Consider the following 14,048-nt stretch of genomic DNA (forward strand, 5'->3'; position numbering starts at 1 on the left):
TTTGGAGTCAAAGGCAAGTTAGCACCGAGATACGTCGGACCATATGAGATCATTGAGAAAATCAATCCAGTGGCGTATCAAGTTGCGCTTCCTCCTGAAATGGAGCATATGCATAACGTCTTCCACATTTCCATGTTGAGAGACTACCTCCGGGATCCCTTCCATGTGATTGAGCCTGCTCGGATAGTGTTGAGTGATGACTACACTTACGAGGAGCGGCCTATACAGATTGTAAACAGACGAATCAAGAAACTGAGGAACAAAGAGATCCCGTTAGTGAAAGTTGACTGGCAAAACCACGGTGGCGTGTATGCCACTTGGGAAAGGGAAGAGGACATGGCCAAACGATATCCTGAACTGTTTCCACTGAATCCTGTTTTCTTCCAGAATGAAGGTAACTCGAGTTTAGAGGACTAAACTCTTTATAAGGAGGGGAGACTGTAACAACCCTCATACTGTTTACTGATTAATGACCGAATGATTACCGTTAATCATTGATTACTGCGAAATGGAACTGATAATGACTGATAATTGAACTGACTAAAGTACTGAACTGACTGACCGAAATTGAAACTGAATTGAATGAATACATCTGTTTGAACTGCATTCTATCTGTTGATTGTTTATTTGATCTGTTCGTATTTTAGTGTTTAAACTGCTAATTGAAGGCCTTATCGGCGGCCGAATCTGAAACCGATTAGTGTTCTGTGACCCTCGTAATTTATGTGATTTTATTGTACAATTATCTGAAAATTGATTAGGTATGATTAAATTAGATTAAATAAGCTAATTAAAGAGTTGGACTTATTTACCGTTATGCCCTTGAGTGGGCCACTATCTCAAATACACACACTTGAGCCTTATACTTGAATCAAAACACATTTGCTCAGCCATTTCTTCTTGTTCTAGCCGAATTTAGAGAGAGAGAGTGAGAGTTGGTGTAGTTCTTGAGATTTGGTTTAAGCAACTTAGAGAATTGAAGGTTGATTGTTGCTTCGTGGTCCTACACTTGTAATTGAGGCTCTAGGTAAGAGAACTCAACCTTTATTGATGTGTTTGAGCTAGTTCTTGCATGATTCATGTTAATTTGAAGAGCTAAGTCATGATGTGGTTCATTAATGATGGATTGAAGATCATTTCTTGCATGCATGTTGGTATTGTTGCATTTTGAGGTTGATTACTTGGACATTAGTGCATGCATGCTCATATTGTTGTTATAGACCATGTTTCCAACTGGTTTGAAAAGAAATGAGCTCATTTGATCAAGCTTTGGAGCTTTAATTTGGTTTAAAACTCATGCATGTCATGTTTGAAGATTGTTCTTGGAAAATGATTTAAATTGGGTTTGAATTAAACACCCTTGGGCTTTGATTTCTCAAATTTAGCTTTGAATCATGTTATTCCATGTGTTTATAAGAGTTTTCCAGAAAATGAGCCCAAGAGGATCGGTTTTGATGCATTTAAACTTGAGTTTGAGCTTGGAGGTGCAATCTGGGTTTTCCAGATTTCGCACTTCCGCTCGAGCGTGGAAAGTTACGCTCGAGCGTGGAATCCGAGCAACCAGCATCTCTCTGCACTGTTTTACAGACCGCTCGAGCGGAGGATAGGGCGCTCGAGCGGAGTCATGTCTCAAGCTCGAGCGGGCGTCGAGCGGAGATTTCACCCATCCAGTACTTTTACAGTACGCTCGAGCGGTAAAGTTTACGCTCGAGCGTGTACCTTTGTTGCATGTACGCTCGAGCGGGGAAACATGCGCTCGAGCGGGACTCTGTTTTTCTGAAAATGCTTTTAAATATGCATCTTTGCATCCTCACTCCGTTCTAGGCATTCTTAGGCCTAGTTTAAGGCATCTTGTTGAGGATATAGATGTAGAACACACCGAGGCATTAGGGATTAAGTTGTTATCTTTCCCAACTGTGTAGCTTAGTGTGTGTTCAACCTGTTAACTGTGTAGGGTTGGCGACTGGGGAGACGCGCTCTAGCTTACTGTAGCCCGAACTCTGTGAGTAACAATTGTGTAAAGATATGCTCAACTGATATCTTTTGAATACTGAACTGAACTGTTTACTGAACTGGTATTATTTACTGAATGAATGTATGTCCTTTATTTCTGAACTGTACTGTGGCATCCTTAGTACTTACTGTTTACTGTTACTATTATTGCGACAGAATTCTCTGTCGGTTCCCTCGTGGAACCACTACTGTTTACTGACTGATGGCCATCATTACTGTTCGGTCTTTTAAGACCTACTGTTACGGTTATGCTAATGGATGTACCACATATGACTGTTTACTGCACTGAATAACTGAAGTACTGATTGAATTGAACTGTTTTCATTACTGTAAGGACATTCATTCTAAACCCCTTTACGCATTATGTTATTCACTGGGCTTTAGCTCACTGCTCATATATATATATGTAGGTGTACAGGCACCAGATCGGAGCTAGGAGTGTCAGGGTAACTCCAGTTTTGTCAAGCCAGCCTTTGTGCCTCACTGCGAGGTCCCGAGCCTATCTGCTAAGGCTTAGGGGTGTTTTAAGAATTCCCCCTTCTGTACTGTTTCACTGTGTTGTATAGACTGACTGTTCACTGTACTGCTATCTAGGGTAGAGTCCCTAGTTGGAATGAATGTAAATATTGTGCATACTGTTCTGTATTGTTTATGTATGGCTGCATGGAAATCTTTTTTTGCATACAGACTATCACAGCTCATTGGACATTGTTTAACTACTGTATTGGCTTCCGCCAGGCCCTGTACTCTGTTTTACTGTATTACTGTTCTGCAGGCCTTCGGTAATCACAGATTACTGGCCGGTTACGGTGCTAAACCCATAGGGCCGGGTTTGGGTCGTGACAATATGACATGTTGTTGCATGCTTAGGTTGTAATGCATTTGGCATGTATTCTCTCTTTTAGCCACTTAACATGTTGTTACATGTTTGTGTGTTGTCCATGTTGCATGTTTGCATTGCTTGCCCTCATGCTCATGTTGCATACTTAGCTCACATGCTTAAATTGCATTTGGCATGCATGCCTTGCCTTTTGATTAACCGTGATTGAGGTTAGGCCCCTTGTTTGTTTGTATGCATTTCATTCTAATATTGAATTGCATGCTTTGGCTTATTGGGCCATCACGCATTGAAATACGCGATTGGTGGTCCGAGGGTCGAGGACCATCCTCCTTTAAGTCACGAACATGATAAGGAGGGTGTTGGTGCAAACATTGCTTTGAAAATACTTTGCCATGCCATGTCTGTCCTCTGCTGTTGTCAAAATAGGTTTCTGCAGGAATCTTTGGCCGGCCGGCTATCTATACTGTCGACCGACTAAATATTTGTGGCCGAGAGCTCCATAATTGGTCGATGACCAACTCCCTTTGGCCGGTAGTGATTCCCCTTGGTCGGTGGTGTTCCACAGTGTCCATGGAGTGTACCTTAGGACTTGTGCAATTTTCAGAGGAACAGAGCAGGGAAAACAGAGGCAGCTTGTGCATGGCGACGGATTTCCGAGCAAACCAGAGCACGCATGCATCGGACCCTCTTCCCGAGGCTGTTTATTGCTTTCTACTAGTTAGGTGGTCTGTAATAATTAATTAGTTTGTAAGTTAATTAATTTGTATATTCTTTTGGTTCCTCCGAGCGAGGGCGAATTTGTAATAAGTGTGGGTGCGTGTGTGCATGTCTTCCAACCCCCACTTCTTTCTCCCTTTTACTTACCTGCTTTCAATGGTTAGTATTAGGGCATGTTTCAATTAGCATACTTATGCTCGCATGTTTGCATCATTCATTTGTCTTGCATGCACCGGGCTCGGCGCATTATACTAACTGCATTGGTACTTCAATTCCAAATTGAATACATGTTATCTGTGCATCTCATATGCCATCTTAGAATAGTCCAGCCTATATCTTAGTTTCATTTTGCATGTGTTGCATTAGCCATCTTAACATGAACTAGGATCATGCATTGATTACTAACTAGTTTCTGTTTTGGCCTGGAGTACTCGGTAAGTGTTTATGCTTTAGCATCCTTGCATGGGTGTGAGTGTTGCCATGATAGCATGCTTACCATGAGGCTATATTCTTACGTGTTATAACTGCCTGAATGCCTGTGGGTGAAGGTTGGGTTACTTAAATTAGAACAATGCATTGAATACAAGTTTTAAGCCCACTTGAGAGTGGCAAAATTATATTTTCTAAGCCCACTTGAGGGTGGTAAAATTCATGTCTTAAGCCTACTTGCGGGTAGCACCATCAAACCATTTTCAAATAAACAAACATGACATGTTTTGTAACGCCCTCAAAATTAACCCATTAAATATATCATTGACATGCATTATTTAAAGAAGACAATTTATTAATTCATTCATCAGAGTATTACTAAATAAAGCATTACATGTAACATTGAATAAAATGCCTTACAGGCTTACATCTTTCCAAGCCAACACTTGGATACAAAAATATGAGTTCTAACTCATTACAAGAAAAGCCCTAGGCTTGAATATTTACATGTACTAATAAATAAAAACAATTAACTAAAGGCAATCTTCTTCAATTCAGAAGCCAAACCCTCCCAAGCTAAATCCTTGGAGGTAGTTTATCACCTGAACCTGAAAATGATGTTCCCATAAAGGGTGAGCCACAGCCCAGTAGAAATATACTAAACCACATATAAGCAATGAATAAAGCAATAGCATTCAACAGATGGTTAACCAAAATAATCAATTACTTCATTTTACAGTCTCATGACACTATTACCAAATATACGTTTTACTTTCCAATTTTATCAACATGGCTCAGAACCTGGCCAAACTTATAACAGTGAATCACGTATATCATATTCACATCCTTCCAATATCAACAACAAATGAGACTCAAGCTCAAATCAAACACTTCATACTTCCAGATTGATACACATTTTAGTGCTGTATCAATAAAACACTTCTATACAAATAAGCACACATAAAAGTGATGCTAATAGAGTCCATCCCCTATCTCCTCCCAAACAAAATCCGGTTTAGAGGTCCATCCCCTATCTTCCCCTAAACCGTGGAGTACATCCCCTATCTCCTCCCACACACAAAACAATGTATGCAAATGCAATGCTCAATCAATGCACGTATTTTCTGTATCAATGCAATAGACAAAATTAATGACTTAACCAATGTGATTAGTTTCAATTATTCCTAATCCACATGCAATGTCTACAACAATCACGACTATCCTCCACCGATAGCCCAAAACAGTTATTTCTAAACTGAAAATAACTATGTCATCAATTCAATAAACAAATGATTCCAATTACCCAATTACGCTATTTAACCAATGAATTCCCCAATTCCATGAATTTAACCATCTTTTCCCAATTCCATGAATTACTTATACAAATTAATTCAATAATACAATTAGGGTTTTTCCCAAAATTTACCAAAGTATCCCCAACATATCAAATTACCAAAGCTTAGAACAAAACCTATAAAATGGAGTAGGAAATCCCTACCTCGAAGAAAACAACACAAATGGTGAAGACAAAGATGAGTGCCCAAATACCAAAGTGCTCCAAATCGCCAAATGTTCAGATTAAAATGAAGCCCAAGCCGCCCTCTATCTTTCTTACAAAGAACTTAAGATGGATTCACACTAGAAGTAGATGAACACCTAAAGAGAAGATGAGTTTTGAGGGAGAGAAGTCGGACCTAGGGTTTAGAACCAAAAAGAATAAGAAAAGACTGATCAAAACCCGCTGCTGCGTATATAAACTGGACAGGCTCGCTCGAGCGAAGACTTGGTCGCTCGAGCGACCAGACACAGAGAAACTACGCTCGAGCCAAGGAAGCCTTGCTCGAGCCAACAACTCAAAAGCTCGCTCGAGCGAAAGAAAGCTCGATCGAGCGAAGAACTTAAACCCTCAGGTCTGCAACAAGACACACGCTCGAGCGAAGGAACTATTGCTCGAGCGAAGGACGAACTAACTCGCTCGAGCGAAGAAAAGCTCGCTCGAGCCAAGAATGCACAGCTACAGGTCCAAATCAAACGCAACCTCTCGCTCGAGCGAACAACTCCTCGCTCGAGCGAAGAACCAAAAACCTGGACAGCAACACTTGGTTTCTAAACCCAACCAACCTGAAACAAACCTGCCCAACACATCCTATAATTCCAAATGAGAAAAATAAAGGACAACAACAACAATTATACAATGACAGAATCTACGGAACCTAAGTCTGGATACAATAATCAAATGGGAAAAGACCGGGGTCGCTATAACCTCCCCCCCTTCAAAGAATTTCGTCCTTGAAATTAAGCATAAGTTTTTGAAAACAGATTTTTTTTTAACAATTCATTAGTAAACATCTTGACCCAAACTGGTCATTTCATCTCTTTATCAAGAGGCATCTCATATTATGCATTATTCCTTTCAATGTTAACAATCCCCATATCATATTCAATTGCATGATATATATAACACACTCAGCAATGTAATCAACATATGCAATGTTATACTAAACTTCTATAATGAAGCAAGTTTCAAGATACACCCATTTTCCAAAACATACTCAACGTTTTACAACTTAAGATATATGTAAAGCCCTTAAGTTCAACAATATTACAAAATCTAAATACAAGATTACAAATGAATAAACATGTCCGGGTATTTTTCGCGGACTTCCAATTCACGCTCCCAAGTGGCTTCCTCCACTCCATGATGTTTCCACAAAACTTTTACCAAAGGGATGGTCTTGCCTCGCAAAACTTGATCCCGCCTATCCAATACCCAAACCGGTCTCTCCTCATACGAGACATCCTCATCAACCACTAAATCGGTCCAATCCAACACATGTGATGGATCCGGCTCATACTTCCGAAGCATACTCACATGAAACACGTCATGTACTCCGGACAACTGCGGCGGCAAAGCTAAGCGATAAGCAACCTCGCCAATCCTCTCAAGGATCTCGAACGGACCAATGAACCGAGGGGACAACTTCCCACTCTTCCCAAACCTCATCAAACCCCGTCTAGGTGATATCTTCAAAAAGACATAATCACCCACCGCAAACACCAAGGGTCTCCTCCTACGGTCGGCATAAGATTTCTGACGACTCTGTGCTGTAACAAGCCTCTTATGGATAAGCTCAACTTTCTCCGTCGTTTCCCTCACTAACTCTGGACCCAACAGAGGTGCATCACCCACCTCAGCCCAACAAACAGGAGATCTACACGGTCGGCCATACAATGCCTCAAATGGTGCCATACCGATACTAGACTGGAAACTGTTGTTGTAGGCAAACTCTACCAATGGCAAGTGCCTTTCCCACGACCCACAAAAGTCTAGAACACAACCCCGAAGCATATCCTCAAGTATCTGAATAGTACGCTCGGACTGTCCGTCAGTCTGAGGATGATAAGCCGTGCTAAAGGTCAACTTAGTGCCTAAGGCACTCTGTAAACTCTGCCACAACCTGGCAGTAAAACGAGGATCTCTATCCGAGACAATTGTCACTGGAACCCCGTGTAACCTCACTATGTCCCGAATGTACAAGTCGGCAAGATGATCTACCGAATCTCTCACGCGCATAGGAATGAAGTGCGCCGACTTAGTCAACCGGTCTACAACCACCCAAATAGCATCACTACGCCGCTGAGTCCTCGGAAGACCCACAACGAAGTCCATAGTGACGTGTTCCCACTTCCACTCAGCAATAGGCAAAGGTTGCAACAAACCCGCTGGCCTCTGATGTTCAGCCTTCACTTGCTGACAAGTAAGGCACTTAGATACGAAAGCTGCCACATCTCTCTTCATACCCCGCCACCAGAACTGGCGACCCAAATCCCGATACATCTTAGTGCCCCCCGGATGCACCGCAAGACGTGAATGATGAAACTCTCGGAGTACCTCCTCTCGGCAAGACTCCGGCACAAACAGACGGTCTCGGTATCTCACACTCAGGTCGGAATATACCGTCAAACCCTTCTCAACCTTCCCACCGGAAATCTTCTCACGGAGTGATTCTACCTCAAAGTCACCTCTCTGAGCCTCTAACACTCGAGTCACAAGTGTAGGCCGAACAACAACAGAAAACAAGGCCGCAGCCTCAACGGATTCGCCCAGAAATAAATCAAACTCCCCAAGTGCACCCAACATCTCCCATTCTCGAATGGCTATACTAGCTATGACACCAACAGGTTTCCTGCTAAGGGCATCGGCCACCACATTGGCCTTTCCCGGATGATAATGCAACTCAAAGTCATAATCCTCTATGAACTCCATCCACCTCCTCTGCCTCAAGTTCAAATCTTTCTGTGTAAACAAATATTGCAGACTCTTATGATCCGAGAATACCTCAAATTTCTCACCATAAAGATAATGCCTCCAAATCTTCAAGGCAAATATCACAGTTGCTAACTCTAGATCATGCGTAGGGTAATTCTGCTCGTGAATTTTCAACTGACGTGAGCCATAGGCAACTACTTTCCCCTCTTGCATTAACACACAACCCAGACCCTCTCGTGAGGCGTCAGAATAGACTGTATAACCCAACCCTCTCTCTGGAATAATCAATATTGGAGCGGTGGTCAGTCTAACTTTCAACTCCTGAAACGACTTTTCACAAGTCTCACTCCATACAAATTTGACTCCCTTCCGAGTCAATCTAGTCAAAGGCGAAGCTAATCTGGAGAAATCTTTCACAAACCGACGGTAATACCCAGCTAATCCCAGAAAACTGCGGATCTCAAATACACTCTTAGGCTGTGCCCAATCCTGCACTGCCTCCACCTTAGATGTATCAACAGACACTCCTTCCCCGGATACCACGTGGCCTAAGAATTTGACTTCCCTCAGCCAGAACTCACACTTCCCAAACTTGGCATACAGCCTATGGGCTCTAAGTAACTCAAGCACCACCCTCAAGTGTGACTCATGCTCCTCCTCAGAAGGCGAATAGATAAGGATGTCGTCCACAAAAACGACTACAAACCGATCCAAGAATTCCCGGAAGATCCGGTTCATCAAGTCCATAAAGACTGCCGGTGCATTGGTGAGTCCAAATGGCATCACCAGAAACTCATAATGGCCATACCACGTACGGAATGCCGTCTTCGGAATATCCTCCTCTCTGACCCTCAACTGGTGGTAACCTGATCTCAAGTCTATCTTAGAGAAACAACGGGAACCCTTCAACTGGTCAAACAGATCATCTATACGAGGCATAGGGTACTTATTCTTAACCGTAGCCCGATTCAATTTTCGGTAATCTATACACAGTCTCAAAGCACCACCTTTCTTTTTAACAAAGAGGGCTGGTGCTCCCCACGGCGAAACACTAGGACGTATAAAACCCTTGTCTAGCAACTCCTGGAGCTGAATCTTCAACTCAACTAACTCGGCTGGGGCAAAACGATAAGGTGCCATAGAAATCGGCGTCGTGCCGGGCACCAGGTCAATAGAGAACTCAATCTCTCGATGCGGTGGCAAACCAACAAGATCCTCGGGAAAGACGTCCGAGTACTCACAAACCACCCTTGGCAACACAATCTGAGTCTCAACATCCTCACTAATCGAAAGGTTAGCAAGTAGACCACTAAGCTCACTCCGTCCTCGCGGAACATACCCCGGTGGCAACACATCACCAACCCGGTCCCCCAGAAAATGAAAATACTCTCCGCTCACGGTACAACAAGTGACCCTCTGGCGGTAGCAATCAATAACTGCCCGGTATGACGATAACCAGTCCATACCCAAAATAACATCGAAACCCCTCATAGGCATAACTACAAAGGAAAATGGGATTCTATGATAATCAACCTCTATATCACAACCCCTAACGCCTTGTTTCAAAATCAATTCACCCCCAAGAGGTGACACTACACAAATAGGAGATGCTAGCTGTGCTAACTCCAACTCCAAAACAGATGCAAATGCAGCAGACACAAAGGAATGAGATGCACCCGTATCAATCAAAACATTAGCAACCGAGTTGCAAAACAAGAAGGTACCTCTCACAACTGATGGTGCTGGCACAAGATCCTGCGCGGTAACAGCATACACGCGCCCAGACGACCTCTGATCAACTTGCTCAACCCTAGGAGCATAAGATTGCTGCACCGACTGAGACGATGAAGCCCCTCCCTGATTGGCCTTCGAGGCCTGACCCGACTGAGCTGGCTGCTGACCCTGAATCGGCCTCAAACCAGATGCACCAGATGTGCCACCTAACTGCGGGCAATACCTCTTCATATGCCCTGGCTGACCACACTGATAACACGAGAGTGGCTGACCTCTACCCTGACTCTGGCTCTGAGATCGAGCCGAAGAAGATGCTGCTCTCTGAACTCCTCCCCTCTGAGGACAAACTGAAGACTTGTGGCCCAGCTGGCCACACTTGAAACAGGTAATGTCCCCCTGACTGCCTTTCTCCGAACTAGCACTCGGTACAGGAAAAGTCGATCTAGAAAAGCTACCTTGAGACTGCTGGGGATTAAAACCCTTCTGTCTCCTACCATCATTCTGACCATCCTGACTCCTCTTGAAGCCCTTCTGCCCTTCCTCCTCCTCCTGCATCATAATTTCCATGTGGGCTGCAGCATCAACCATACGCCCATAATCCCGAATCATAGTTCCCCCAACTCTCAGCTTGAGGCCACGCCTCAACTTCTTCTCAAACTCAATACAACGGCGTTCCTCAGACGCCACCAACTCAGGTGCAAACCTGGACAAACTAGTAAATGCAGCCTCAAACTCGGCCACTGAAGAACTCGACTGCTTAAGCTGACAAAACTGGTCTCGCAGCTTCTCCCTGACAGCTGGAGATAAGAACTTCTCCTGGAAAGCATTCACAAAAGCCTCCCACGTACCTCCTATACGCCCCTTAGTAAACTTCCACCACTGACCTGCATCCCCCTTCAACTGGAAAGATGCCAAGGTCACTCTCAACCCCTCGTCTTCGATGCCAAGCATTTCAAACGTCTTCGTTGTCTGTTCGAGCCATTCATCTGCCTTAAGCGGCTCTTTTGGATCACCCACAAATTCATCCGGATTAGACCGGAAGAACTCCCTCTTCAGAAAGGAAGGTCCTGCATCAGCAGCAGCAACCTGAGCTTGATTCTCAGCTCTGAGAATGCCTACTGACTCCCTGAATGCTCCTGCTATCTCTCGAGCTAAAGCGCCCATAGCCTGCTGGCCTACTAGCTCGGCCACATTAGCCTGGCCAATTCCCTCCTGAACTGCCGGAATCTCCTCTGGCACAGGCACCTCCTGCCTACCCGGCCTACCACGCCTACCGCGTCCTCGTCCTCGTCCCGACATCCTAATAAAGGAAACAGAGACATTAGCACATTAATAAATGTGCCGAAGCTAAACACTCGCGTCCTAATGCAATGGACAACAATAATTCATTCCACGTAAGCACATAATCACATAAGCACCTACGAATTTCATTCCCGGATAATGATAGTCCCAATGCGTTACTATAGTTCCGGTTGGAAGCAGCAGTGATCAAGTGCCTTTCCAACAAGACTACTAGAAACTCAAGGGTCCAATCAACATCCTAGAAACTACATTCCATACCCACATAATCACATAAACATGTTATCACATAAGCATATAACATTACACTAAGTCTCTATCAAACGAGACGAACCCAATGTGATACTAATTACTTCCCACGTACCCAAAGTATTCAAACCCGGTACGCTCTGATACCAAGTTGTAACGCCCTCAAAATTAACCCATTGAATATATCATTGACATGCATTATTTAAAGAAGACAATTTATTAATTCATTCATCAGAGTATTACTAAATAAAGCATTACATGTAACATTGAATAAAATGCCTTACAGGCTTACATCTTTCCAAGCCAACACTTGGATACAAAAATATGAGTTCTAACTCATTACAAGAAAAGCCCTAGGCTTGAATGTTTACATGTACTAATAAATAAAAACAATTAACTAAAGGCAGTCTTCTTCAATTCAGAAGCCAAACCCTCCCAAGCTAAATCCTTGGAGGTAGTTTATCACCTGAACCTGAAAATGATGTTCCCATAAAGGGTGAGCCACAGCCCAGTAGAAATATACTAAACCACATATAAGCAATGAATAAAGCAATAGCATTCAACAGATGGTTAACCAAAATAATCAATTACTTCATTTTACAGTCTCATGACACTATTACCAAATATACGTTTTACTTTCCAATTTTATCAACATGGCTCAGAACCTGGCCAAACTTATAACAGTGAATCACGTATATCATATTCACATCCTTCCAATATCAACAACAAATGAGACTCAAGCTCAAATCAAACACTTCATACTTCCAGATTGATACACATTTTAGTGTTGTATCAATAAAACACTTCTATACAAATAAGCACACATAAAAGTGATGCTAATAGAGTCCATCCCCTATCTCCTCCCAAACAAAATCCGGTTTAGAGGTCCATCCCCTATCTTCCCCTAAACCGTGGAGTACATCCCCTATCTCCTCCCACACACAAAACAATGTATGCAAATGCAATGCTCAATCAATACACGTATTTTCTGTATCAATGCAACAGTCAAAATTAATGACTTAACCAATGTGATTAGTTTAAGTTATTCCTAATCCACATGCAATGTCTACAACAATCACGACTATCCTCCACCGATAGCCCAAAACAGTTATTTCTAAACTGAAAATAACTATGTCATCAATTCAATAAACAAATGATTCCAATTACCCAATTATGCTATTTAACCAATAAATTCCCCAATTCCATGAATTTAACCATCTTTTCCCAATTCCATGAATTACTTATACAAATTAATTCAATAATACAACTAGGGTTTTTCCCAAAATTTACCAAAGTATCCCCAACATATCAAATTACCAAAGCTTAGAACAAAACCTATAAAATGGAGTAGGAAATCCCTACCTCGAATAAAACAACACAAATGGTGAAGACAAAGATGAGTGCCCAAATACCAAAGTGCTCCAAATCGCCAAATGTTCATATTAAAATGAAGCCCAAGCCGCCCTCTATCTTTCTTACAAAGAACTTAAGATGGATTCACACTAGAAGTAGATGAACACCTAAAGAGAAGATGAGTTTTGAGGGAGAGAAGTCGGACCTAGGGTTTAGAACCAAAAAGAATAAGAAAAGACTGATCAAAACCCGCTGCTGCGTATATAAACTGGACAGGCTCGCTCGAGCGAAGACTTGGTCGCTCGAGCGACCAGACACAGAGAAACTACGCTCGAGCCAAGGAAGCCTTGCTCGAGCCAACAACTCAAAAGCTCGCTCGAGCGAAAGAAAGCTCGATCGAGCGAAGAACTTAAACCCTCAGGTCTGCAACAAGACACACGCTCGAGCGAAAGAACTATTGCTCGAGCGAAGGACGAACTAACTCGCTCGAGCGAAGAAAAGCTCGCTCGAGCCAAGAATGCACAGCTACAGGTCCAAATCAAACGCAACCTCTCGCTCGAGCGAACAACTCCTCGCTCAAGCGAAGAACCAAAAACCTGGACAGCAATACTTGGTTTCTAAACCCAACCAACCTGAAACAAACCTGCCCAACACATCCTATAATTCCAAATGAGAAAAATAAAGGACAACAACAACAATTATACAATGACAGAATCTACGGAACCTAAGTCCGGATACAATAATCAAATGGGAAAAGACCGGGGTCGCTATATGTTTCGTTCCAATTTAGGCGACTTAGTCTATACTTGTTTGCTGTGCGCATCACGTAGTAAATCTAGGCTAATAACCGAAATAAGAACGCATAATGTTTTCAAAACTAGATATCATGGTTAGTAGAGGCCGATCTTCGGATCGGGCGAGAGAGGGTGCTCATAGCTGACCTTCCCCAATCGTATCCAAGTTCCCGAGCCGAGGCAACTTTGGTGATGACGGACACGTGGCCTTAGGCAAACGAGTCAGGGTTTCCTAAATTCCTCCAAAATAAAATATTTAGGTGGCGACTCTGTATCTAGCAAAGCAGTCCATGTTTGGCACTTCTTTACAAAAATCTATTTTCCAAAACGATTTGCCGGATTTGGACTC

Source organism: Camellia sinensis, chromosome 3 (genome assembly GCF_055761805.1).
Source record: "Camellia sinensis isolate YWXY chromosome 3, ASM5576180v1, whole genome shotgun sequence".
Taxonomy (NCBI): Eukaryota; Viridiplantae; Streptophyta; class Magnoliopsida; order Ericales; family Theaceae; genus Camellia; species Camellia sinensis.